This window comes from Mauremys reevesii, linkage group 2, assembly GCF_016161935.1.
Source record: "Mauremys reevesii isolate NIE-2019 linkage group 2, ASM1616193v1, whole genome shotgun sequence".
In the NCBI taxonomy this organism is placed as follows: Eukaryota; Metazoa; Chordata; order Testudines; family Geoemydidae; genus Mauremys; species Mauremys reevesii.
The window spans coordinates 268031574-268058942 of record NC_052624.1 but is presented as its reverse complement, the minus strand read 5'-3'; the positions used below and the strand labels follow the sequence as shown (position 1 = coordinate 268058942).

The window sequence follows — 27369 nt, the reverse complement described above, 5'->3', positions numbered from 1 at the left end:
TTAAGGCATAGTCTGGGTTAATCAATAAGTAAAAAGTGATTTTATTAAACACGGAAAGTAGGATTTAAGTGTTTCCAAGTAGTAACAGACAGAACAAAGTGAGTTACCAAGCAAAATAAAATAAAACACGCACATCTAAGCCTATTACAGTAATACAACTGAGTACAGATAAAATCTCACCCTGAAAGATGTTTCAATAAGTCTCTTTCACAGACTGGATGCCTTCCTAGTCTGGGCACAATCCTTTCCCCCGGTACATCCCTTGTTCCAGCTCAGGTGGTAGCTAGGGGATTCCTCACGATGGCTCCCTCTTTCTCTGTTCCACACACTAATATATCTTTTGCATAAGGCAGGAAACCTTTGTCCCTCTGGTTCCCCCCCTCCACCCAATGGAAAAGCACCAGGTTAAAGATGGATTCCAGTTCAGGCGACATGATTACATGTCATTGTAAGGCTTCATTACCCACTTGCCGGCACACACATATACAGGAAGACTTACAGGTAAAACACACCCATCTACAGTCAATTGTCCTGGTTAATAGGAGTCATCAAGATTCCAAACCACTGTTAATGGCCCACACTTTGCATAATTACAATAGGCCCTCAGAGTTATATTTCATATTTCTAGTTTCAGATACAAGAGTGGTACATTTATACAAATAGGATGACCACACTCAGTAGATTACAAGCTTTGTAATGATACCTTACAAGAGACCTTTTTGCATGAAGCTTATTCCAGTTACATTAGCATATTTTCATAAAATCATATAGAGTGCAACATCACAGTGCCAACTCTATAATGCTGCCAGTGATCCAGCCGCAGTGCAGTGGATTTGGAGACATCGCTCTGGCTGTATCTCTGAGATGGGCTCAGCCTGTCTCTCTGACCCTGGGAGCCTGCCATTCTTTTCTCAGAGTTGGGGTGCAGGCTTCCTGCCTAGATGTTTCCTCCACAGTTTCAGGAGTCGCTCCGGCATTCTGCTGCTTAGGTCAATCCTACTCCTTCCCTCCCCACTGACTGCAGCTTCCTCCCCTTTAAAGGCCTCCTCCTATCACATGTGGGAGGGGCTAGCCACCAGGGCCTCTCTGGCCCCTTCCTTGTCTGTGTGAGGACTATACTCCCCATCACAGGCCATTATAAAGAGAACTGTGCTCAATTGTTCTCCATGTCCACTGAAGGAAGAACAAGAAGCAATGGGCTTAATCTGCAGCAAGGGAGATTTTGGTTAGATACTAGGAAAAACTTTCCGTCAGGGTAGTTAAGTACTGGAATAAGTCACCAGTGGAGGTTGTGGAATCTCCACAATTAGAGATTTTTAAGAATAGGTGAGACAAACACCTGTCAGGAATGGTCTAGGTTTACTTGGTCCTGCCTCAGTGCAGGGAGATGGACCAGATAATATCTCGAGCCACATTTCTATGATTTTGGGTGTTTAAAAGTTGCTGTTTGGGATTGATATTAAACTGGGAGATAGGAACATGTGTAGGAACAGATAGATAATCCACAGGATTATAATGAGATTGGAAACAGACTGAAAAAAACAAACCAACCACCACCCACAATTCACCTTGGAAAAATGAAAGCTCCAGTAATACATGTGAGGAGAAAATACTCTTGACATACAGGATTACAATGGAAGAGACTAACTCAAAAAGCAATTTGTTAGGTGAATACTGATTATTATTAATTATTAGTTGTCAGGCACTGTAAAAGACACAAATATCCTTGCTCCAGAGAGCTTTCAGTGTAAAAGGTAAACACTCATTTAACATAGTAGGCACAAGGATTACATGTGTGCTTCTGTTGTGAGGTCCTGGCTATAGGGTGTTAGTGTATGTCTGCAACATCATTCAAAAAAGGTTCAACCAGACTATCAGAATGTAGCATTGGCCAATCAGTGTCCATAGCCAGACTTGAACGAGGATTGATAGCTTTTTCTGATAACATTGTATGAGCTGAGCATGTGTACAATACACAATAACCATAATATCTGGAACATATTTTCTTATCTCCACCCACAGACATAATGTAACCTCACTTTAGAGTGGTCGATAATTTAGCTGCTCCAACCAGACCATTTTCCCCCCTTCCAGGGATACAGAAGCTTCTATAATTGATGCAAAATTAGCTGAGTCTTCTTAGTCTAAAGATTAAGATTCTCAAACCCAGGGTACTCCAAGACACTAGTACATTTCTAACAAATATAGACTAGGCCCAGCTAATTCAGATAAAAGTAGTATCTCCCCTATATTATGTTTGAAATCCCTCAAGGATGTTTTGCCAGACCCATCCAAGACATGATTTCTCAGCCCTTCAGACGTGCTAGAAAAAAAATCAGCCTAATATCCACCACGTACTGAGTATAATAAAAAGCTACAAGAGTCTTTGAACGTGAAATGCAGAGTTCCTAAGTGACCTGTTTGTGCACCTATTTCATAACAGTAGGTTTTCCTGAGGACAAACCGTAGTCAAGCACAGCTACTGAAGTGTTCAGATTATGTCAAAATATTTGGTTCCTAATGTCTGCTAAAAGATGGGCCCTCATGACACTTTTAATTCATAGGCAATTTACACCAGTGCAAAACCTGCAAAACCTGCTTGAACCATGCAGTACAGTGGCACCAGAGCTGCTGAGCCCTTATGCTCATACTCTGTTAAAGGTAGATCGCTTTGGAGTTGAAACTGTGTAAATTCTCAGGTTTCAGAGTGGTAGCCGTGTTAGTCTGTATCAGCAAAAAGAATGAGGAGTCCTCGTGGCACCTTAGAGACTAACACATTTATTTGGGCATAAGCTTTCGTGGGCTAGAAAGATGGGAGTTGCCTTACCAAGTGGGAGGTCAGTCTAACAAGACAATTCAATTAGCAGTAGGATCTTTTCTCCCATCTTTTCTTGTGCTGTGTATTTATACCCGCTACTGTATTTTCCGCTGCATGCATCTGATGAAGTGGGTTCTAGCGCATGAAAGCGTATGCCCAAATAAATGTGTTTGTCTCTAAGGTGCCATGAGGACTCCTCGTTCTTTTTGCAAGTGCTCAGTGCAGCTCCACAGATGGGTGATAGCAAAGAGAGCTACTTGGACAAAGCGTTGCAAAAATGTTTCCAAACCTCTTTACTGTTTTTTTTTTATTTCAATGACATTTTTTGAAAACTTAAACATTTCAACCATCTCGTTGAAAAACTGAAAAAATATGATTCAAATTTTCATTGGAAAAGTTTTTAAGAGGAACGTTCTAAACAAAATTCATGTTTCGACATCAAAAAATCATCAAAGGATTGAAATGTTTAAAAACCAGGACCCGTAATTTATTTGACAAACATAGGCCCAGATCTTGCAGCTAGTTCCCTGTGGGCTGCCTGCACCTGTAGGAGCCGTGTTAAATCCTCGTCCCTTCCGTCCTCCCTCCCTCCCTGTCATTTGTCCTGCCATCCTTGCGAACTAGGAACTGTTCAGCCTGTTCCAACTGCCCCAGCTCATACCTGTGAATACATTTAAGACTGTTTTACCGTCTCTGCTACGTTGTGATCCTAGGTGACTGCTTGTTTTCCCTCTACAGTAAAGCTAGTCCTGAGCAAGAGGGCGGGTTGGGGAAGTAGCAGGTAACCAATGGCTGCCTTTTCTGCAGTTGACACCACTTCCTCTTCTGGCTGCATCCTTTCCGTGCAGTGGAGGTGCTGCAGGAAAATACCTACAGAGCTAGGAGTTGTCCCAGCTCTCACAACAAGGGTGGATGCATTTCAATTGTGAAAGGTTCATGTGTGTATATAGCTTTACATTTTCAATGGTTCCTATCCTATGTGATTGAGGTACTCATCTCCCTTCACTTTCAGTAAGAGTCAGCACCTAAGTCCCTTTGATAATCCCTGCTGTAGCGCGGGTAGCACTTTGGGATTGGCTCTATGTGCAAGCCTGTAAGGGTACAGCTACACTGGGATAAAAAACATGCGGCATAGCTGCAGCTGGCCTGGGTCCGCTGACTGGGGCTCAGGCTGCAGGGCTAAAAATTGCTGTGGAGATGTGTGGGCTCCAGCCTGAGCCCCGCAAGCCCCTGTCAGCTGACCCGGGCCAGCCACAGGTTTTTTATCCCCGTGTTAGACATACCCTAAGGGGTACATCTACATAGCAAAAAAAAAAAAGATGTGCAGCAGTGAGTCTCAGCGCCAAGGTGAACTGACATGGCTTCAAGGGGCTTGGGCTGAGAGGCTAAAAAGAATAGTGTAGACGTTCGGGCTCAGGCTGGAGCTCGGGCTCTGAAACCCGTTGAAGGGGGAAGGACTTGGACCCTGGGCTCCAGCCCGAGTCCCCATGTATATAGTGTTATTTTTAACCCCAGAGCACAAGCCCCAGAAGCCCAAGTGAGCTGACCCAGGCACTGCAACTTGCTGCCATGGGTTCTTTCCCTTTTTTTCTGTGTTGACTTACCCATAGATTCCTAGATGTTAGCAATGGAAGAGAAGCACTGGTATTAAGACATCCAGTCCACCTCCCTGCCAGTATTATGTTAGGAAAGAGGAATTCCTCCAGGTGACTGATAAGGACTAACCTTATTGCTAATCCCGTTTCTTTTTGTATCAAGAACTGTGCATTTACTGCCAAAGCTACATCAGGACGATCAGTTTTGCTAATATAACCTAATACTTGCAAATGGTAGCGAGTGCTTTCAAGAGGCAGGATTGCTGCTGTTTGAACTAAAATGAAAGGGATTACACAATCCAACTAAATGAGTGTGCTGAAAAGCCCTTGTAAGATTTCTTAGTAAACTGCGAGAGAGAAAAGAGACTATGGATATTAAGTCAGCATCACAGAGCGAACTTATCAATAACACACACATCTCTTGCTACAGAGAGTGACGGGAAAAAGAAAGAGCAGTCAGCTCACAAAACTTTCTGGTAAACCACAAAGGAAGTTCCCAGCAGCAGGGAAGCTGAGCAAAGATCCCAGCTGGAGGACAAAGGACTGGGAATGTGTGGGGTTGGAGGACAAGAACTGATTGCTGGAAGGAGTCTGCGCTCTCACCTGGGAAGTGACGAAGCAGGTCAGACTGAAAGACAGGTGGAGCTTGAACAATGGGGTTCACTGGAGCTTGGCTGGTCTCTGGGCTAACCAGAGTGGGCATGAGCTATGCTTTTATCTTCCTTTCTCTATGCTAACCTAAGGACTTCCTATGCTGTGTTCCATAAGAACGGCCATACTGGGTCAGACCAAAGGTCCATCTAGCCCAGTATCCTGTCTTCCGACAGCGGCCAATGCCTGGTGCCCCAGAGGGAATGAACAGAACAAGGAATCCATTCCCTGTGGCGCATTCCCAGCTTCTGGCAAATAGAGGCTAGGGACACCATTCCTGCCTATCCCAGCTAACAGCCATTGATGGACCTATCCTCCATGAACTTATCTAGTTCTTTTTTGAACCCTGTTATAGTCTTGGCCTTCACAACATCCTCTGGCAAAGAGCTCCACAGGTTGACTGTGCGTTGTGTGAAGAAATATTTCCTTTTGTTTGTTTTAAACCTGCTGCCTTTAGTCATTTCCGGTTGACTAATAAACCCCACTGTTTTGACAATGCTGTTTGAGTGTATCTGCATATGCTTGTCGAGGTGCATTCATCCCCGAAGTGGAGCTCTACCAGGAGTCCTATCTTTCAAGCTCTCAAGCAACCAGAACAGTCTGCCTGGCAGGATAATCAGTTTGTTTTGAGTGATCAAGGAGTGTATGAACAATATTGAGACAAAAGGAAACGTTTCAAAGCTTATTTGAATTTCGACTGCATGATAGGACACCTTCCAACTGCTGTAAGCTGGTCAGGGCTGTTTGGGATGGGTACAACTGGTCTCTTACCATGATTTGCTGTTAGAGTTGTGGTGAGAGACTATATCTTACTCTCTTTGGTTACAGATGGTGGAATCATACAGGAGTCTGAGGTCCAGTTTGATTGTGTTGCTTTGCCTTCAACTCCCTTATATTGACAATTCTATATTATGAAACAAATCCTCTGCCTAATGCATGGGCAGAGTAGGAGGGTGAGAAGTTCTCCTTCACAGCTTGTGGAGCAGTCGCTGAGCCACTATTGTAGCTCAAGAGCTGGAGTAGGTTGAATGGCCCTCCATGTCTGGAGGTTTCTCTCAGGGTCAGATCTCCTGGCCTCAGCCCACCCAGACCCTGGGACCCTAGCAAAACAGAGCTCAGTTTTGCACAGGAAATGCAGACTAAGATTCCTATCCCCCACTGCACATGCAGCAGAACCGATTAAGTTCTGTTGCCAGGAGAGTCCATGTGAATCTTTCCAGGGTGAGTGAATACTTTTTGATGAGACAGAATTGGTTTGAAAGCACAAGCATTGCCTGAGCAAGGCTTGTTCCTGCTTCCATTGAAGTCTATGTCATAGATCCCACTGACCTCAGTGGTGAACTATTAAGCCCTCAGTGAAATATGCAAATTAACTTCCTACTAAATTTTTACATTCTCTCCAGTGTTCTCAGCATTGATAGGCCAGTATGGTTGAAGCGGGGCACAGAAAGGAATTGCTAAATCAGTCTAGTTCTTCTTTGCATCAAGCTCGGAAGATTTAAGTGATACAGGATTAGCGTCATGTCATGCTTGTTGCAGAAGAACAGAGAAAATGCTGATGCATGGTAACTCCTTAACTCATATGGAAATCACGAGGCAGTGATAAATATTTATACTCTGGAGCAGGGATTGGCAACCTTTGGCACGCGGCCCATCAGGGAAATCTGCTGGTGGGCCGGAACAGTTTGTTTACCTGCAGCATCCGCAGGTTCAGCTGATCGCAGCTCCCACTGGCCACGATTCACCGTTCCAGGCCAATCGGGCCTGTGGGAAGCAGCGTAGGCCGAGGGATGTGCTGGCCGCTACTTCCCGCAGCCCCCATTGGTCTGGAATGGTGAACCATGGCCAGTGGGAGCCGCGATCGGCCGAACCTGCGGACGCGGCAGGTAAACAAACCGTCCCAGCCCGCCAGCAGATTTTCCTGACAGGCCACGTGCCAAAGGTGGCCAATCCCTGCTCTGGAGAGTAAGGGAGAGTCTTTCTTGCAAAATAGAAATGGACCAATAAAATTATTTGTGATCATTTAAAACTTGAATTTTTAATAACAGTAAAAGCTTTTTTTCCCAGCGTGTTGGAGGAATGGGAGGTGCCAGTTAATTAAAAACTGTGGTAACTAAGAGCAGGGGTTAAAGTGAGCCAGTACAGGCTGGTATTACATACCGGTAAGAAGCCAGTACCAGCCCATACGCAGCTCACGTTCAAGTGCTGCCGCGGCAAAGGGCCCTCCTTAAAGCACTGCTGTGGCCACACTTTAACGTCCCTGCCCCTGCCCCTTCCCCGTCGGCGGCCCTGCTGGTACAGACCCTACCGGCAGGGCTGCTGACGGGGGACGCAAAAGGGGCAGGGACATTAAAGAGCTGCCAGAGCCTTTTGCCCCACCCCCCGGGCTGCCAACAGAAGCCCCAGGGCCAGCGATTTAAAGGGTCAGGGGCTCCCAGCTGCCATCGCTGCTACTATGGCAGCAGCCAGAGCCCAAGGCCCTTTTAAATTGCTGCTGGAGCCCTGGGCGGCGGGGGCCAGGCCAGGGCCGCCCGGGGGGGGGGAAAGTGGGGCAATTTTCCCCAGGCCCTCGGCCCCGCAGGGGCCCCCATGAGAGTTTTTCGGGGCCCCTGGAGCGGGGTCCTTCACTCACTCCAGTGGCCCCGGAGAACTCTTACGAGGCCTGGGCCCCTGGAGCTTCTTCTGCTCCAGGTCTTCAGCGGCAATTCAGCGGCTGGGGGTCCTTCCACTCCGGGACCTGTCGCTGAAGTGCCGGGTCTTCGGTGGCAATTCGGTGGCGGGGGCCCCCCGCCGCGGGTCTTCGGGGCACTTCAGTGGTGGGATTCCCGGCTGCGGCTGGGATTCAAAGGGCTCTGGGCTGCCCGCAGCCGCAAGAAGCCCTGAGCCCTTTAAATCTCAGCCGGCCGGGATTCAAAGGGCTCTGGGCTGCCCGCAGAGCGCCTTGTGCGGGGGATTTAGAATCCCCCCGCGGGCCGCACAGTGAGGCTCCGCGGGCCGCATGCGGCCGCCGGCCGTATGTTGTGCAGGCCTGGACTAAAGTATAAATTAGGATACAGGTCCTCGCCAATCCAGTAGTATTACTGCACACACCCAGATCACTAAAAATACACAAGACTAAAATGATACTGAACATAATTTAATCTTCCTTTCTGAATCAGACGGCACTTCAGGATCTTGCAGTGCTTCAGGGTCATCATTATCAACATCAGTTATCATTGTAGCTGTAGAAGGTGCAGGAGATTAGGCTGAATCTGTAATGACCCTATGACAATCTCTGATATCAGCTTGCTTACTTGTCTTCTGCTTCTTTTGCATAAAAGTAGAGTGCAGAATGTGCAATTGCATAGCCTCCTGGCCTGGGCAGTATACTAGTCCCGGTTACTAGATTGAAGTTTTGTATTGGGAGATATCAGAAATGCTGGTTAATAGAGCTTTCTGGTTGATAAAGTGCTGGATAACACAGCTTTTACTGGGGGTTCTGGTTTTTTGACAGATGCACTCTCGGACTCCAACTGGTGGTAAAATCAAAATGTGTCCAAGTTTTTGAAAAAAATAACCTTCAAGTAAGACAAATAACATGTCCATCGTAAAGGTGCAGTTTTTATGAGACATGCCAGTGGAAATGCTTGAGGCCATTGTAGCAAGGGATAAATGGCTTGCAAAATCAGCATGACTAACATATAACTCTTTCACCGCTTTATTGTATTTTGCATGATCCCCACTTCACCTCAGCTCGTTGTTCTGACACCACAAGGGGGCCAGGGAGAGGAGAAGCAATGTGCCACCTCGGTGGCATGTTCCCTCTACCATGGAACCCTACAGAAGCCCCTTGGCCTGAGCTCTTATGGCCTGTGAAAATTCAGGCGTGGAGCAGGGTACGTGCTTCCAAGGAGCAGAGTCAAGCCACAGCTTCAGTGCTCAGTTTGAGCCCTTTCCGACTCCCTGGGTATCCAAGCAAGACTTAATGTATCTGCTCCAGGGCTGCTACTGACTGTAGGGGAGGAGGTAGCCAATGGCAGCATGACTTCTAAAGGAAAAGGGGTAATTAATTTCCCCCTATGGGGAAAGCTGGAGATCAAGAGGCAGCTGCAGGCAGGTCCCACCAGGGTAGGCAGATAGAAAACAAAATGCCAGGCACCCGATTCCAGTAAAATGGGGAATTCTGTAGCAGAAATTCTCAATTCCATTGTATCCTGGAAAAATGCCAAATCATGTGGCATTGTTTAGTCCACATGGCTGTGACTGAGATGACTGGGGCAGTTCATACCTTGCTGAGCTATTGTTTCAGGCTCTTTACAGACTCAAGCAGGCAACACTGCATTGGCTTATGCTAAGTTTCATATTTTCAGGGTTGTCTCTGCAACCATATCAGCTAGAAACATATGTTTTTAAACGAAAGTAGTGAGAGAGTGAATTCCTCAGCAAATTCTTCAGCTACAGAATCACTAAATACCTGAGCCCCTGCCTTTAAGCCCCTGCCCTGGATTAAAATGTGCTAAGGAAACACCATGAGTGGAATCTCATGAATGCCGTCGGATCCTCTCCGTCCCTCCAATGCCTTTCCCACAGGAAAGTATGATATATCCCAGAATATACTAAATGTGGGGGAAGATCCTCAGCTGATGTAGATTGTCACAGCTCCATGGAAGTTGAGGGAGTGATTATAATTCATACTAGCAGAGGATCTGCCACCATGACATTGATATTGTTTCAGCAGACGATATCTTAAGGGTTCAATGAATAGGATCTGTTAAGGAGAGTGTTCATTCTGAACAACTGAACCATTAGTTCATTTGACTCTAAACACTGAGCACTGGAAAAGATGTAGGTGATTTTGTGCATCCCTATATGTGTTCCATGAACTCTATGACCAGAGATTTGAGGGCTTGATAGATTTAAATAGGATTGTGCAAGATACTCTTTTAAAAAAATCTACCTGTCACATAGGTGCCTTCAAAATGCGGACAGCAGATACTTAACACTGATTGAATTGTTTCATACACAAAGGATATTTATGCTGGTAATAATATCACTGTGTACCTAAAAGTCTGGATATTTTACTACTTGTCCTTCTTTACTTATGCCACTCAACCCATAAAAACTAGGTTTGTTCTTCTCTTTAGAATGTTTGCTTGCTTTTTTTTTTTCCTGCAAGAAAAAACACTAGTTTGGGAACTGTGTTTTAAGTACACACAAGAGATATCCCAATCAATATTTGACTTTTCTACAGTCATTAACATTTCATGTTTGTTGTTCTCATAGTCGCCAATTGTTTATATATCAAACAAGGCATGTTTTGCCTGTCAGATATCTAAGTTAGGTTTGAGTGGTTTGAGTACCAACTGGTACTGACTGCCTTAAACTTGAATAGTGACACAGGATAAGTTTATTATATGTGGTGAACATCTACATTGTACCAGACGGTGTGTGTCTGTCATTTCTTAATTTAAAAACTGCACGGTCAAAATATTTTGTTAATTACAAGGGGCACATTTCAGTACAGGAAGATATTCTAAGAGGCATTTTAACTAAGTGCTAGTATAGATATCACAAAGAACAATGGACTTAGGCAAAGTCAAAGAGGATTTGCAGTTAGACTGCGGTGTCAACACTAATCGCTCTTCCTTTGTATGAAGATGTGAACTGAAGAATGACAACAAGGTGAGTTTCTGACATCTGGAAATTGTGCCACTTAACATTCTGAACAGTAATGTAATGCATTTTTTTCACCCACCAGTTATCTATAATGTCACCCATCTACAGGATCGGTGCCACACTCCCAGGTTTGGAACTGGTCCTAGAAGAAATCCCTTCAGTGTGCCAGGCCCCAAGAAGTCTCACTTTTCCTGCACAGGGCAGGCCACACTATCTCCTCACCGCCTTGACTGGACCTCTGAGGCTCCTGCTTCCCACTAGGAACTCTGTGCAGGGAGTCCAACTGAGCTAGACTCCTGGTAGAGCTGCACTTCAGGGATTAATGCGCCTCAACAAGCATTGTCAAAACAGCAGGGTTTATTAGTCAACCTGAAACTAATAGGCAGCCAGTTTAAAACAAACAAAAGGAAGAATTTCTTCACACAATGCACAGTCAATCTGTGGAACTCTTTGCCAGAGGACGTTGTGAAGGCCAAGACTATAACAGGGTTCAAAAAAGAACTGGATACGTTCATGGAGGATAGATCCGCCAATGGCTATTAGCCAGGATGGGCAGGGATGGTGTCCCTAGCCTCTGTTTGCCAGGAGCTGGGAATGGATGACAGGGGATGGATCACTTGATGATTACCTGTTCTGTTCATTCCCTCTGGGGCACCTGGCATTGGCCACTGTCAACAACCCCAAAATCCCTGAGTGACATAAATTTTGCCGGCATAAGCGCTCGTGTGCACAGTGCTATGTTGGTGGGAGACATATGGGAACCTAAGGCACGCATAGGATTCATAAAAATATTATAAAAAATTCCTCCTTCGTCACAATAACATTTACCAGTATGTCACTCAATGTAAATGATTATGGAGAGAAATGTTGGCTATGCTGTTATCTTGAGAATATTTTAAAACCAATCTTTTTTATGGTCAGAATAGTTTCCATAGTCTGTTTAGACACAGTACTTTCAATAGTCCATTATTCCACTGACCCTTTAGTCTATGCATAGCAAATCAGTGTTGCAGAAGTGATAGGTCATTTGCACTGCTGTAGCAATCAAAGCTTAGCGTTGGTTGGACCAAACTTCGTTTTCAAAACTACATTTAAAAATGTTATAAGACAAATTTGTATAGTTATTTGGATAGTTAATCTGCTGGAAAACTGATGGCACAAGCTGATAAAACCTTCATAAAAGATGCTGGCTATTTATAATTTTTTCAGCTTACCAGAACACTATCTATACACTGGAAAAAATATTGATTATTTTTATTAAGACATAAGAATTACCTGGTAAAATTGTTTACCAAATCCTGTTTGGAGCTATCCCGATGGCCTGGGATTGATGCATATCACAATGAAATGTGATCAGAAGCCAAAGTACCTTTCCCATACTGTACTTTACAGTAGCCAGAGAAACATAATTATGTGCCCTGTTAACATATAATAATGGAAGACAAATTGAAACTGCTCTTGGATACATCTACCATGTGTTTTGGTCCTCAGCGTTCCAATTTGCATTGCAATAACAACAGTAATATGTTACTTGATGTTTTAATAATACTTTGCTTCCTAAGTTTGGCATGGCTCTTTTCAGGTTTATTTCAGTTAGAGCAGGTGAATACCCAGCAAATTTAAGGCAGTCAGGCCTCAACTGCTCACTCACTACTTCCTTTTCAAGTGTGTTCCTGATATTATCAGCAAGCATACAGTCCTACCTTCACCTGCTCTTAATTCCTCTGAGTAAATGGAGCAAGAGGAAGTATTTGGATTGGCTGAGAGATAACACTTGGAGAATATCTTCCTGCTCCTTTGTTGGTGCTGTCTTTAATTTTCCATTTGCTAATAGGTAGTGTTGTTAACTACCCTGCAAAGAGAAATCCTGTCAAGAAGTGGAATGTGAAAATACACAAGAGTTTAGAAAATATGAACCTTTTCCTGCCCCCCAAAATTACATGACAATTACAGGGTGCAGGGAGGGGGTAGCTGGGGGCTGTGTGCGGGCAGTGGGGTAGCCCAGGGTGCAGGGAGGGGGTAGCTGGGGGCTGTGTGCAGGCTGTGGGGTAGCTCAGGGTGCAGGGAGGGGGTAGCTAGGGGCTGTGTGCGGGCAGTGGGGTAGCTCAGGGTGCAGGGAGGGGGTAGCTAGGGGCTGTGTGCAGGCAGTGGGGTAGGTCAGGGTGCAGGGAGGGGGTAGCTAGGTGCTGTGTGCAGGCAGTGGGGTAGGTCTGGGTGGTGGGTGGGGTTAGCTTGGGGCTGTGTGCAGGCAGTGGGGTAGCTCAGGGTGCAGGGAGGGGGTAGCTGGGGGCTGTGTGCGGGCAGTGGGGTAGCTCAGGGTACAGGGAGGGGGTAGCTAGGGGCTGTGTGCGGGCAGTGGGGTAGCTCAGGGTGCAGAGAGGGGGTAGCTAGGGGCTGTGTGCGGGCAGTGGGGTAGCTCACGGTACAGGGAGGGGGGAGCTGGGGGCTGTGTGTGGCCAGCGGGGTAGCACCGGGTGTCGGTAGAGGGGTACTAGGGGGCTGTGTGCGGGCAGAGGGGTAGCACAGGGTGTCGGGAGAGGGGTACTAGGGGCTGTGTGGGCAGCGGGGTAGCTCAAGGTGCAGGAGGGTAGCTGGGGGCTGTGTGCGGGCAGTGGGGTAGCTCAGGGTACAGGGAGGGGGTAGCTGGGGGCTGTGTGCGGGCAGTGGGGTAGCTCAGGGTATAGGGAGGGGGGAGCTAGGGGCTGTGTGCAGGCAGTGGGGTAGCTCAGGGCGCTGGGAGGGGGTTGCTGGGGGCTGTGTGCGGGCAGTGGGGTAGCTCAGGGTGCAGAGAGGGGGTAGCTAGGGGCTGTGTGCGGGCAGTGGGGTAGCTCAGGGTACAGGGAGGGGGTAGCTGGGGCTGTGTGCGGGCAGTGGGGTAGCTCAGGGTGCAGGGAGGGTAGCTGGGGCTGTGTGCAGGCAGTGGGGTAGCTCAGGGTGCAGGGAGGGGGTAGCTGGGGGCTGTGTGCGGGCAGTGGGGTAGCTCAGGGTGAAGGGAGGGGGTAGCTATGGGCTGTGTGCGGGCAGTGGGGTAGCTCAGGGTACAGGGAGGTGGTAGCTGGGGGCTGTGTGGGGGCAGTGGGGTAGCTCAGGTTGCAGTGAGGGGGTAGCTGGGGGCTGTGTGCAGGCAGGCTGGTCGTTCAGGGTGCAGGGAGGGGTAGCTGGGGCTGTGTGCGGGCAGTGGGGTAGCTCAGGGTACAGGAGGGGTAACTAGGGGCTGTGTGCGGGCAGTGGGGTAGCTCAGGGTGCAGAGAGGGGGTAGCTAGGGGCTGTGTGCGGGCAGTGGGGTAGCTCAGGGTACAGGGAGGGGGTAGCTGGGGGCTGTGTGCGGGCAGTGGGGTAGCTCAGGGTGCAGGGAGGGGGTAGCTGGGGGCTGTGTGCGGGCAGTGGGGTAGCTCAGGGTGCAGGGAGGGGGTAGCTGGGGGCTGTGTGCAGGCAGGGGGTAGCTCAGGGTACAGGGAGGGTAGCTGGGGGCTGTGTGCGGGCAGTGGGGTAGCTCAGGGTACAGGAGGAGGTAGCTGGGGGCTGTTTGCGGGCAGTGGGGTAGCTCCGGGTACAGGGCGGAGGTTGCTGGGGGCTGTGTGCTGGCAGTGGGGTAGCTCCGGGTGCAGGGAGGGGGTAGCTGGGGGCTGTGTGGCTGGCAGTGGGGTAGCTCAGGGTGCAGGGAGGGGTAGCTGGGGGCTGTGTGCAGGCAGTGGGGTAGCTCAGGGTATAGGGAGGGTAGCTGGGGGCTGTGTGTGGGCAGTGGGGTAGCTCAGGATGCAGAGAGGGGTAGCTGGGGCTGTGTGCGGGCAGTGGGGTAGGTCAGGGTGCAGGGAGGGGTAGCTGGGGGCTGTGTGCAGGCAGTGGGGTAGCTCAGGGTATAGGGAGGGTAGCTGGGGGCTGTGTGCGGGCAGTGGGGTAGCTCAGGATGCAGGAGGGGTAGCTGGGGGCTGGGTGCGGGCTGGGGGGTAGCTCAGGGTGCAGCGAGGGGGTAGCTGGGGGCTGTGTGCAGGCAGTGGGGTAGCTCAGGGTATAGGGAGGGGGTAGCTGGGGGCTGTGTGCGGGCAGTGGGGTAGCTCAGGATGCAGGGAGGGGGTAGCTAGGGGCTGTGTGCGGGCAGTGGGGTAGCTCAGGGTGCAGGGAGGGGGTAGCTAGGGGCTGTGTGAAGTGAGGGAAGTAGCTCAGGGTGCAGGGAGGGGGTAGCTATGGGCTGTGTGCGGGCAGTGGGGTAGCTCAGGGTGCAGGGAGGGGGTAGCTAGGGGCTGTTTGCGGGCAGTGCGGGTAGCTCAGGGGGTAGATGGAGCCGCTTGCTACAGCCCCGCACTGCTCCCAGCTTCAGCGCTGGGGCTTGGGGCACTGGGTTTCAGCCATGGGGATCCGTGCCCCCCACTGAAACAGCTCGCAGACCCCCTAGTTGAGAACCACTATTTATGATACATATATGGAGTTATAACTATACTGCACTACATTAAACACTTGTGATTTAACTGTTTAATGTGTCTTCTTTTGGTGTTTGTAACAGAATTGTGTAACATATCAAGGTGCTACTTTCAAAAGTGTTCAGCACTGGGCTAAATATGCTCCCATTGAAGTCAATGGTAAAACTCCTTTTGCATTTAATGGGAGCAGGGTTAGCAGAGGGCAGTCCTACCCACAGCCTTTGGATTGCACGGATTTCAGAAAAAATAGGCCGTCGGTTCAGTTTGTATAGTTTGTCGTTCCTTGAGTTTTGCTTCCCAGTTCAAGTTCCTTCAATATGGCAAAGGCAAAAATCAAAAGGAAACCATCACGTTTTGTCATATTCTGGGCACTGCATCTGGGTTTAGAAGGTTTTGCAGAGGACCTCTCAGTCTAGAAGGCCTATAGTTAGACTAGATGTCACAAGACTGGTTACCCAACCATGAAACTCAATCTCAAAAGATTGCTTTTGTCCAAAACGTTGTTGGATTTCTGTTTTCTGTAAATCCAGCTGTGAGTATCTTCTTTATTCGAGCCCCAACCCTCTGTCTTCTATATGGATTTTGTCATCTAGATCGCAAGTACCCAAGTCAGTTCCAAATCACAGAAATCAGAACAGATGCCTAACCGAGCAGTCTAAATGACAAGACTGGACAGGAATTTTTTAAGTGGGAACAAGGGACTATATTATTAGTCAGAATAGGATGAAATTAAGAAAGAGAACATTTAAGATGAATATCAGGGAGAGCTTCTTGACAGGGCGATCTATTAGATAGCAGAACTGTCTTCCAAGGGAGGAAGCCTCATTGTTTGAGATGTTTAAGAAGACTAGACTAAGTAGTAATAAATGTACGGTAGGAACTATCTTGTATTGTACCCAAGAGACATGGACTATTGAGCTAGCAGGCTTTTTCATCCTTTACAGCTTAGATACACTGGCTACATACTACAGCACCATCAGATTTCACTGAAGGAAGTATCCCTGGACAAAACATTTCTAGGTATCACGTAGTAAAACAGCGAACCGCTCCTTTTACAGGCATGAATAAATCAGGTCTTTGGCAGATTGCCAGAAAGACAACAGCAGGCTTGTCTGGATAATTTCTGCCTTTTAAAATAATTTTGAACACCTCTAAAGATCCAAGATCAAATGAAACTCAGGTCACAAGTAGAAATGGGTTAAAACTGGAAAAATGCATTTCAACTTTTTCACGCTTCAGATGGGGGTGGGTCAGATCTGAATTCTTAGCTCTGCTGATCAGATCTGGATTGGGCCTTAAACTAAAACAGATTTCACTCACGGGTTCCAATCTAGTGGAAACCTCACTAGAAAAATTCTCAGAACCGGCACCATGAAATCAAACCAGCATTCTAGTGCTAATTTGGCTTTAAACAAGAATCCATAATGCAATGCTAGCCTGAAACCAAACTTGGATTTGAACTCTTTGCTCATCTCCGGTCAAAAGTGAGAATGAGTTTTGTGATCTGATCAGTTCCAAATGGGCATCTGTCCACGCTTAAAATTCATGCACATGTTTCAGCACAGTTCAGTATCAATGTTCACGAGACACCCAGAACTAAGACAGCAGAGGGACTGCAAGTCAGGACTGAGGTGCTTTGTCTGAGCGCTGGGTAAAAATTACCTAGCATTGGCCTGTAGTACAACTGTCTCAAGCCAATCCCAGCCTTAGGCCTGGTCTACACTACAGAGGTAGGTTGACATAAGGCATCTTAGATCGACCTAACTCTGTAAACATCTACACTAAAATGTAGCTCCCACCCCTGTAACTCGCCCACTACATGGACTTAATAATTCCACTTCGGCGAGAGGCATAGCACTTAGGTCGATGTAGTTAGGTCGACGCAGGGCCATTGTAGACGCTTCATTGCTTACGTTGACTGTTGCTGCCTTTCAGAAGCCCCACACTGACAGTTAAATTGGTGCAAGCGCTCCTGGTGAGGACGTGCACCGCCGACACAAGGAACATAGTGTGGACATGCAAAAGCAATTTAATTACCACAGTGGCTGTACGTCAACATAGGTTAGGTCAGGAGTTCTCAACCTTTTACTTTCTGAGGCCCCGCCCAACATGCTATAAAAACTCCATGGCCCACCTGTGCCACAACAACTGGTTTTCTGCATATCCAGTTGATTAAAAGTCAGGGCCGCCATTAGGGTGTAGAAAGCAGGGCAATTGCCTGAGGCACCATGCTACAGGGGGGGCCCACAAAGCCAAGTTTTTCAGGCTTCGGGTTCAGCTCCTGGGTAGCAGGGCTTGGCTTGGGCTTTCTGCCCTGGGCCCCAGCGACTCTAAGGCTCGCTCTGCTCTCTGGTTTATTTTGGGGGAGCCCTGAAACCTGATTGTGGCCCTCCAGGGACTCCTGGTTGAGAACCACTGACTTAGGTCAACTTAATTTTGTAGTGGAGACTTGCCCTTCGCTATAATGATTCCTAAATTCACTCAAATTAAAATGAAAAATTAAAGTAAAGCATTAAAATGACATGTAAAAGTTACCTTTAAACTTGCAGAGGCTCGCGGGGCAGAATTTTCAAAGAATTATCTCTGTGTTAAAACTGTTAAAAGGCAGCATGTAAGTGCTGACCCCCCCAAACCCCTCTGTGTTTTAACATATTTTTCATTAGTTGACACCAAACAGAGGTTCCAACCAGGGCCGGCTCCAGCCTTTTTTGCCGCCCCAAGCAGCGAAGAAGAAAAAGCAAAAAGCAAAAACCTGATTGAGCTGCTGCCAAAGTGCCGCTGAAGAGGACAAGAGGGAATAAAGGACCTGCCGCCGAATTGCCGCCGAAGACCTGGACGTCCCACCCCTTTCTATCGGCCGCCCCAGGCACCTGCTTCCTTCGCTGGTGCCTGGAGCCGGCCCTGGTTCCAACGAAACTTAATTCAGAAAGTCTAAGGATGCAGCCTGGCAGATTTACCCTACCTTCAATTTGTTGACAATGAATTGTTCCATTCATAACACCTAACAATAGGTGGTAATCATTCCAGAACTTAAAGAAACCTTCATTATGGATTAAAACACTAACAGTGAAATATTCTAGGTCTATATTGGTTTAAAATCGTGCATAACATCCAAGGTCCAATGCACAAATACACCCTAGCCTGTTTGTCTCTTGCACTCAGCTTTTGTGAATGTATAGTGTCAAAATACAATGCGATCGGTAACTTAATATGACTTTTGTACAATGTAGGCAAAACCGTAATCATACAATGGCAAATCAATAGAAATAAAGATTTTAGCCATGTGCGATGCTTTCACAAGCAGATATATTGTTCTTTCTTCTGCCATCTCACTTAAGTACTCCTGCACAGACACATGGGTGTACATTGTCATGTGTCTTGTAAAATCAGCTATTTTTATAAAGTATGTATGTGCAGATATAAGATATCCATGTAACTGAAAGAGCAGGACTGAGTTGTAACAGAGATATGAGATTTTAATCCATTCCGAAAGTGAAAAGAGATTATCTTCAGGGTACTAGAATATTAGCTCACCATTTTATGGATACAGTGTGTTAAATATTGCTTCTTAGCTTATTATTCTTACTTCAATGACTTGTAGAGAGAGACCAATATCAGGGCACCAAGAAAAATAGGTAGCATTTGAATTTATATACAAAGAGATGTGGGACGTACTAAAGATCAGCCTGCTGCATTATATATACAATGTATTGTTAGGCTAATTGTGAGACTAATCACATGGGGTCTTATGAACCTTTATTTTGATTTTGATTCAGCTGGCTTCACGCTGTTTGGATCTGATTTTAATCCCACATTGGTGTAAATTAGGCAAAACTGCATTTAAATCAATGGGATTATACCAGTACAAAAGCCTATGTAAATCAATTCAGAATTGGGCCCCTTGAGGCTTTCCGCTGAGTTTAGGGTTTGAATGACCTCTGGAAAATACAAACTTGCCCATAACCACTGTGTTTCACACTATGTGTCCAAAGAATGAAATAACACAGCAGTTGCACGGTTTCAGCACAAAACCCAGGTTGAGACTTACTCAGTACTGGCCAGATTCACTTGAATCCTTTGCTACCCTTCTGAGAAACCTGGGATGAGATGAGTTTGTAATGGAACAGAAAAGGTGCATGTAAGTTTAGCACAGATCTGAGTTTTATTAATTATAATGGGCCACACCTTGAGGTCCTTAGAAAGACAAATCCTATTGGATGGAATTGTGCCTGCCTAAGGGCCTCCAAATTTGGCCAAATCTTCATCCCAAGTGTCTTATTAATGCAAAATCCAGCAAAACTGAATGACCTGGCCAACTTCCAAACTCAGAGAGCCACCTCACAGTGGCCACATAAGTCTGTTCTAATAGCACAGTCTAGTCCTCTGCCACACTCAGGCACATGGGGACAATGTCTTGAAGGCCCCTTTTATGAGCCATAGTTCGCCACATCAGCACATGGCATATGATCAACAATCAGCATGGGAAAATGGGATTGCAGTAAATTCAATAGCTTCTATAGACAAGAGAGGGAAATTAGTGACCCATGGAGGGAATTTGCATGAGTGCCTCACTCCCAGCCTTCAGGGGTTTTTACACTGCTTCAGGCCATTTAAGTAGGACCAAGGATTTGGCCCATTATTTGAATATATCCTGACATTGCCCTCAAAGTAACTTATTTTCCTCTCAAACCTGCTTTCAGTGTTGAATGACTTGAGTAAATTGAAGCTCAGACTAGTCCTGTCCTGCCTTTCTCTTGTGTAGGAGAAGCCCAATTAATTGGTGGAACAATTTCAACATTTTTTCATCTGATTCATATCTACGTTTCTTTGGCCTAGCAGGGCACTTCCGCATGTATACAATTAGCATGCAAGGTAAGACTTAGTCACGCTTTTTTCCTGAGTAGAAAAGAAAAGTAGAATGGCCCAAAGATTTATTAATACTTGCCTTGATTACACAATACACTCCAGCTGGTTTGATTTCTCTTTTTCACATTTACTTTAGGTCTTTTGAGTCAACAGAGCTGTGACCAGGTGCCTGGGATGGACCATGCTGAGAATGCCACAATCAGGGCAGACAGCAAGAAATAGGGCAGACAATCCCCAAAGCTGGTGGTTTACTCCATAATTAGATATAGAAAACAAGGAACTTCTGCCAGTATCACACTGGTTAATCAGATGCCAAACACAGTCTCCTTTAGGCATTTCAGCCCTTGGCTCTCATCCAGGCAACCCAAGCTAATATAGTGAGAGGTTATTGAAAACCCATTTCACCATATGTGAGGTTCTGTCTAATCGCAAAGGATCAGACACATATCCCCAGGTCAATATGACTCAGATCTTACCCAAATATCACTCTGTCAGCCAATCCTTAGTAAACTAACTAAAGATTTATTAATAAAAGACAAGAAGAGCATAATAAATGGTTAATAGATCATATACATACAAATGATTGCAAAGTCCTTAGATCAGGCTTGTAGCAATGATGAAATATAGTGCTGGCTTGTAAAGTCTCTCTGGTAACTTCCAAAAGATTGGAAAGTCCTAAGTCCATAGTTCAAGACGCTCCTCTTAGGTGTAAATCCACAGCCCAGAGAAGTAGAGCAGGAAGGAGGCAAAATGGAATTGACTCAGGGGTCTTTTATATCCTTTGCTATGTTCATGGAAATTTACTCTCCCAATCAAAGCCCATAGCCCTGTTTGTGGAAGGTTACTGGCCCAGATGGAGTCCTGGGTCACATGAGCATATCACATGCTCTTACATGTTTTGCTGAATCACAGGAGGTGACCACTGGCTCCTCGCTGTCAGAGGCATCCTCAGGAAGAGCTATCTGGACAGGATGAGTTTCTTCAATGGTCCACTGTGAGAGTGTAGTGTCCTTCATGAGTCATCAAAACCTAGCTGTCTAGCCCTAATGTAAATTTTATGTGAGGGGTGTAACCCTGGAACACAACACATCTTTAAGATGCAAGTCCATGGCCAATATTCATAATTTCAGATACAAAGATGATACACATACACAGGACAATCATACGTCGCAAATTATAACTTGCCCATTGTCACAAGTTGCAATTGTATAACAGTGGTAGCAACCATGATACAAATGGTCATCTTTCTCATGCACAGCATCACAAGAGTAATCCATTTGTTTTGTACAGATGTCATCACTGAGGAGGATCTTGTGTGACATCTCTTTTTCACAAAGGGGGCGAGAGGTGGATTAGTCTTAATGGTCAGACATTTTAAGACATTTAATCTTCTTGGAAGCTCTACTTTGGCTAAAAACAGTGCCAAAGGCGGGATTCCTCTAAAGCCAACATAGTCATGCCATTTAATAATATCTTATATTCAGGGACTAATCCCAGAAAGCAGAAGGGACTTGAGGGCACCCAGAACCTCACCAGAAACACTTACGTTTGGTCCGTTCTACAACACGTTCATTTCATGTACTAGGAACAGTAGTGCCTGGAGGACTCAGCTGAGATTGGGGTCCCATTATGTTAATCACTGTACAAACATAATGTAAGAGGGGGTCACTTACTTAAAGAACTTCCTGTCACCCATGCCTGTGCTCAGACACTGGTGATCATCTCTAATTTGTTAGTCTCTAAGGTGCCACAAGTACTCCTCGTTCTTTTTGCATCTCTCGCTGAACATTCTCATCATCAGGTGTGGCCAAACAGCACTGAGTCAGATAGCCTCTCCTGGGCACTTCTGCTGTGGGTGCTATGAAGTGTAAGTTAACAACTAGTCAAAGGCTGGAACAGGACCAAACTTGCTGCACAGCATCGTTACCACCAAGTTTGTGTGGCTTGTTCTCACCCTTGTTTAAACCAACATTCTGATCCGAGTTACACCAGAGTAAATCCAGTGTAACTTCACTGAAATCAGTGGTGCATGCTAAGAGTGCTTTACAGACATAAATTAAAGGACGGTATGATGGGATAGCCTAATTTTGACAATTAACTGATCTTTGGCTATTAGCGGTAAATATACCCAATGGCCAGTGATGGGATGTTAGATGGGGTGGAATCTGAGTTACTACAGAAAATTCTTTCCTGGGTGTCTGGCTGGTGAGTCTTGCCCACATGCTCAGGGTTTAGCTGATTGCCATACTTGGGGTCGGAAAGGAATTTTCCTCCAGGGCAGATTGGCAGAGGCCTTGGGGGTTTTTCACCTTCCTCTGCAGCGTGGGGCACAGGTCACTTGCTGGGGGATTCTCTGCACCTTCAGGTCTTTAAACCATGATTTGAGGACTTCAATAGCTCAGACATAAGTTAGGAGTTCATTACAGGAGAGGGTGGGTGAGATTCTGTGGTCTGTGTTATGCAGGAGGTCAGACTAGATGATCATAATGGTTGCTTCTGACCTTAAAGTCTATGAGCCTATGAGTCTATGAGTTATTGCGAATTTACAGTGGTATAAATGAGATCACAGTGTGGCCCTCAGTAATTAGTGTTTGCATAGCTTACCATAGCAAATTAATTGCAATGACTGAGTCATAACTAAAATTGACTGTGTAAGCTAAAATGAATAGCTTGGCTACAGTCAGCAAGCAAGACGCCTCTTCTCCACTCCCACAGACAGAAATCGCTACAAAGATTTTGGTGTGCAAGTGAGCATGAATTATTTGATAATAAAACAGACTCATCGTTTAATCAAAGACCCAAATTATCTTAACTTGCATGTGCATGTGGAGTGTCCATAAATTGCGGTCATATATAATAAATGAAGACTGCAAAAAGTTACATTAAAGCAAAGGGGCCAATCACACTGGTGTTTTGAATGCAAGTCTGGAGTGACTCTATTGACTTCAGTTAAGTTCCTCTGGCCACACATTGGTGTAACTGAGAGCAGAAGTTGCCCCATTAACTTTAGTCTGTAACCTTCACATGATAGACAGTGTAATGGGCCAGAATGTCAAAGGTGTACGTTTATGTGCCCCAGAATTACACATAGAACTCCTGATGCATGTGCAAGCTGGGGGCATGAAAAACTGTGTCTTTGAAAATCTCCCCTTAAAAAGAAAATGTTTAATGCCCCTTAAAATGATTTTTTCACCAATGTGCACCTGTATATGTCTATTAGCATCCTTCTGTGGCTATCAGTTGCATAATATTCCCTTCTAAGTGACAATAACATTAAGACCACTATTTGATTACTGCAATTCAGTATTTATTTCAGGGATGGTATGGTGAGTGCACACAGAGTTTCTAACAGTTTATGAGAGATTACTGGTTCTATTGTATCAGAGGGGTAGCTGTGTTAGTCTGAATCTGTAAAAGCAGCAAAGAGTCCTGTGGCACCTTATAGACTAACAGACATATCGGAGCATGAGCTTTCATGGGTGAATACCCACTTCATCAGCTGCATGCATGCATCCGACGAAGTGGGTATTCACCCACAGAAACTCATGCTCCAATATGTCTGTTAGTCTATAAGGTGCCACAGGACTCTTTGCTGGTTCTATTGGTATTCCTGAATGATAAGTACAAGGGAACCTCTCTCAAAGTGGTAGAAATTCTCCTATCAGAAGAAAGTTGGAGTAAGGCCACTGTACCACAGTCCTATTACAATGTTCAGTGTTCATCACAACCCGGTCAAAGGCTCAGGCTGACATGGATAATTACTAAACAAGTGCAATCTATGTAATTCTAGCCAAGCTTTGGCCTGTTCTTCATATGCTGATGGGTCTAACCTCCAGTCCAACGGTGCAGGATTACTTCCCAAACAGAACAACCCTCCGTTATACACAAGCCACATTTAGTTGCATTAGGCGTGTATCGGGCAGAAAGCCAGCGTAAACCCACACTTCCCAAGAGCAGGGCTGAGAAACATTGCCAACCCTAGGATGAGGCAGCTACTGTTTTAGATTGCACCGTACTAGAGATTATAATGTGACAGCCACTCAAATGGATGATGACATGGTCTTCAGTATATTATTCATGAAACCAGACTCCCAAAGGTGTTTATGAGGCTGGCATGGGAGTGATTTCTGTCTTTGACTCAAGGATAAATTTTATACTGTTGCCAGAATTACTTTCTTCCCTTTCAAATATTATATTGATTCTAAAGTTTGAGGAACAGGGACAGTAGACGATAAACAACATATTTTGTCCTTATTTGCACCCAAAAGCAATGGACCTGCATGGGCGGAACTGCAGACAGAAGTTTTCCCAGAGTTCCTATACTAAAGTTGCCACTGGCTTCAATTTCACTTCGTTCTCTCTCATACAAACATATAGGCATGGATTGATATACACAGGAATACTAGTAAGAGAATCAACTTTATTCCCTGGTCTTAGTTAGGGCTTGGGTGAAGGTTATAAATGTTAATACCCTTGTCACAAAACATCCATTAACTTGGTGGTGACCTCCATACGTGGGTGATGGGGTGTATGAAATCTATCTATAATATAAACCCGCCTGGGTGTCTGGGGCTTCATGTTTATCGTCTCTCCATAGTTTCAGACCAGGTGTAGCTTCAAGCCAAGTTCTACCTTGTGGTTTAACACTGTTTTAACTGAGCATTTTGAAGGCTGAGCTCAGAGTTGTTTCCACTCCCAAGCCAGGTTTCAAAGTCATGAAGAGCATCCTTCCCCATGCTATAAGGCTTGCAAGAAGCAGAGGCCTCCTGAAATGATTGCTTGTAGGTGGAGTGACAGAGATCATGGGAATATACATAACTGTTTCTGATATCAAGAAAGGCATTATCCAGGCTCTATGTGCTATACAGTCAGGAATATGTTAGTCATCCCTCCAAAGAATCTGACATGTTGGCAATAGTTAGTTAGCCCAGGAGTGGTACAGGCAGAAGATACCACCCAGTTCAGAGATATTGCTATCGTCCGTTTTTTTCATTTGTAGCAGGGGGAGAATTCGGGCTTTAAAATCCATTATACTTGGAGTGTTTTGACGAATCATAAAGCTGGTTGAAATGTTTCAAAGTTTATTTCAAAAGCATAAATAGATAACATTTCTCAAACATTTTTGAAGCTTTTCCCCTGTTTCTTCAAGCAGCTATAGAGCCTCATCAAAACTTTTTGAAATTTCAAATACTGATGATAATCTAAGAAAAATGAAAAAAAAGTTACAAAAGGTTTCACCAAAAAAGTCCCTTTTTGAAAAAACCCCACAATGCTAAGATAGTGTTGCTGTTTTCTTGCAGAGTGCAGTGCTGCCTGCTCTCACCAGGAGTCCCTGAAGCATATAGGCTCAGAGCAGATGCCCAGCTGGTATTCCTAGATCTGTGCACAGCTAATTCATGTTAGTCCCTCAGAGCAGACTGTGTCCTTGTGTTTTGTCCCCACATAAACCCCACAGTAGCTGTAATGGACCACTCTCTTACCACTTCAAAAGTTATTTCTCCTCCCTTGGTATCCTGCTGTTAATTGATTTATCTATCTCGTTAGATCGACTTAACACTTGGTAAAGAAACCCACATCCTTTCATGTATTTATACCTGCTCCTGTATCTTTTACTTCATACATCTGATGAAGTGGGTTCTAGCCCACGAAAGCTTATGCCCAAATAAATTTGTTAGTCTCTAAGGTGCCACAAGGACTCCTCATTTTTTTTGCTGATACAGACTAACACGGCTACCACTGAAACCTGAGTTAGCAGGATCCTGTGCCCAGTAGGTCACTGGGTGGCACCTGGAGGGGTGTCAGGCATAACTGATGTTTGCACCCAGATGGAGAGGAGCTGGAGCTTCATAAAGTGGGCAGAAAGGCCAGGAAGGAAACCCAAGACAAAGGGAGTTTCTTCTCTTAGGTGAAAGTCTCAAGAAGCCTGGAATCAGAACTAGAGGGGCCCGAGGCGGGTGGAAATCTGAGCTCTGAAATAAGAGCAAGAAAGTTTTGCAGGCATTCAGTTCAGTCTGAGCGAGAAGACTGAAGAAGGAGGGCATGGGACCTGGAAAGGAAGCCTGGGAAACTGAGGGTGTCAGGGAAGGCAGATAGAGGCAGGGAAAAACCTTGGTCTGGACTGTCAATAGGCAAAGGCTCTCCCTGCAGCAGGCCTGATGGAGGGTTCATTATAGAGCTGAGATGGAGAGTACCAAGACAGCAGGAGATGAAGGATTTTGCTGTGGCAATCCCGACAGAGGTTTTGATATAATGTTGGGGAGTGAAGTGGCACTAGAACTATCTGAGTTGTGTTTTCTTTGAGTGCTGTGTGATGAAGACCCTGGGTAAGGACCCAGGGGTCCTAGTACTCCCAAGGAAGTGTGGCTGAGGAAAGTGAAGTTCGGATATTATTTTATGTAGACTTTGGACTGTCATACCCCAAAAGAGGTGTGGACTTAAACAGGAAGTTCGAACCCCAGAGGCCAGACCAGCTATCAGAAAGGGATTCCAGGTAGGGAGAGAGCCACTGCATCACACTTGGCCATGAGGAGGTGCTCCAGTGGTGAGTCCCCCATGCCCGATACCTGCATCTGACACATCTGGGACTCAGTGAGCCTGGGGAAACATCATCCCCATCTGGAGTCCCTGCCACCTCTTCTCCCGCTCCTCCACATCTGACAAAGCAGGTCAGGGGGCTTCTAAGCCTGGAGTGGGAAGGCTCAGGTGAGAGGGAGGGTGGTTGCTGAGCTTAGGACAAGGAATGAGATGGATGGAGGGGGAATCCTGAGATGAGGGGGTCAAGTTGGAGCTATGGGGCAGTTTTCAGTATTGGGGAGGAAGGGAGTGCTGAGCCTCAGTCAGGGTAGTCTACTCTGAAGGAAGTAAGGGGAATCAGACAAGGTTCTGTTGCTGAGTGGGGGTGAAGTGGGTTGCCACAATGTGGTGGCAGTGTGGCGGGTGGTGGGGGGCAGGAGGACACTGAAAGGAGATCTGGTCTGGTTGCAGACAGGAGATGGCTTGTTGGATGGAGCTGGGGTCTAGCATATAGGTGGTGGGAAGAGTGGGCACTCTTTTCCCTCTGGGTCTCCCCTCTACTTCCCTAAGCTCCCTGACTAAAACCCTCATGCAGCAGACCCTCATCACCCTTGCAATGAGTATGGTTGCCCTGTGCCATAAGCCCCCATTTAACTTGAGCATCAGCCCTCACTGATTTCTAGTGATACGGTATTTTACTTGCCTGGGTTACGGTCCTTAGATGATCAGAGCTGATTTAATGTAGATACAACTGCAGCCAGCTAGATGGAGAATAGCAAAAAAGCTTCATTTGAAACCTCTGATTTCATGTACAATTGAATGTATTTGTAATAGCACGGCTAGAAAGAAAACA

The 27369-nt window shown here is 46.1% G+C and overlaps 1 long non-coding RNA gene across 3 annotated transcripts in view; it reads right to left on the bottom strand.

The window, feature by feature from the left end:
- The window catches only part of LOC120398918, a 63873-nt gene extending 45784 nt beyond the window's left edge, over positions 1–18089 (bottom strand). The window contains exons 1-2 of one of the 3 annotated variants that reach the window (XR_005594810.1): positions 17890–18089; positions 12423–12571 (exon numbers count right to left, since the gene is read on the bottom strand). This is a non-coding gene — a long non-coding RNA (uncharacterized LOC120398918). The other 2 variants (XR_005594811.1, XR_005594809.1) reach the window with 2 other exon arrangements.
- Between the last annotated feature and the right edge of the window lie 9280 nt (positions 18090–27369).